The sequence below is a fragment of the Arachis hypogaea genome, chromosome 20 (assembly GCF_003086295.3).
Source record: "Arachis hypogaea cultivar Tifrunner chromosome 20, arahy.Tifrunner.gnm2.J5K5, whole genome shotgun sequence".
NCBI lineage: Eukaryota > Viridiplantae > Streptophyta > Magnoliopsida > Fabales > Fabaceae > Arachis > Arachis hypogaea.
Window position 1 is genome coordinate 8,955,253 of NC_092055.1, and position 1,336 is coordinate 8,956,588.

At 42.4% G+C, this 1,336-nt stretch overlaps 1 non-coding gene across 1 annotated transcript; it reads right to left on the minus strand.

Annotated features, from left to right (window-relative positions):
• Positions 1–273: 273 nt before the first annotated feature.
• Positions 274–377, minus strand: LOC112788199 (small nucleolar RNA R71). The gene has a single exon (XR_003195574.1). It is a non-coding gene; the product is annotated as a small nucleolar RNA R71 (small nucleolar RNA).
• Between the last annotated feature and the right edge of the window lie 959 nt (positions 378–1,336).

The following is a 1,336-nucleotide window of genomic DNA, read 5'->3' on the forward strand; positions in this document are numbered from 1 at the left end:
CCTCAATTAGTTTCTCTAATGCAGCAGAATTGCAAGTTTCATGGACTTCCATTGGAAGATCCTCATCAGTTCTTAGCTGAATTCTTGTAAATCTGTGACACTGTTAAGACCAATGGGGTTAATCCTAAGGTCTACATACTTATGTTTTTTCCCTTTGCTGTAAGAGACAGAGCTAGGACATGGTTGGACTCACAACCTAAAGATAGCCTGAACTCTTGGGAAAAGCTGGTCAATGCTTTCTTGGCCAAATTCTTTCCACCTCAAAAGTTGAGCAAGCTTAGAGTGGAAGTCCAAACCTTCAGACAGAAGGAAGGTGAATCCCTCTATGAAGCTTGGGAAAGATACAAGCAATTGATCAGAAGGTGTCCTTCTGACATGTTTTCAGAATGGAGCATCATATGTATATTCTATGCTGGTCTGTCTGAATTGTCCAAGATGTCATTGGACCACTCTACTGGATGATCTCTTCATCTGAAGAAGATGCCTGCAGAAGCCCAGAAACTCATTAAAATGGTTGCAAATAACCAGTTCATGTACACTTCTGAAAGAAATCCTGTGAATAATGGGACAATTCAGAAGAAAGGAGTTCTTGAGGTTGATACTCTGAATGCCATATTGGCTCAGAACAAAATATTGACTTAGCAAGTCAATATGATTTCTCAGAGTTTGATTGAAATGAAAGTTGCATCAGGCAGTACTAAAGAAGCCTCCCCTAAAGGAGAAGCTTATGACCCTGAGAATCCTGCAATGGAAGTGGTGAATTACATGGGAGAATCCTATGGAAACACCTATAATCCTTCATGGAGGAATCATCCAAATTTCTCCTGGAAGGATCAAGAGAAGACCAACCAAGGCTTCACTAATAATGGTGGGAGAACACGGTTTGGCAATAGCAAACCTTTCCCATCATCTTCTCAGCAACAGACAGAGAATTCTAAGCAGAGCCACTCTGACTTAGCAACTGTAGTCTCTGATCTATCTAAGACCACTCTCAGTTTCATGACTGAAGCAAGGTCCTCCATTAGAAATTTGGAGGCACAAGTGGGCCAGCTGAGTAAGAAAATTACTGAACTCCCTCCCAGTACTCTCCCAAGCAATACAGAAGAGAATCCAAAAAGAGAGTGTAAGGCCATAAACACGTCCCACATGGCCGAACCTGTAGAGGAGGGAAAGGCAGTGATTTCCAGTGAGGAAGACCTCAATGGACGTCCACTGGCCTCCAAGGAGTTCCCTAATGAGGAACCAAAGGAATCTGAGGCTCATATAGAGACCATAGAGATTTCACTGAACTTACTGTTGCCATTCATGAGCTCTGATGAGTATTCTTCCTCTGAAG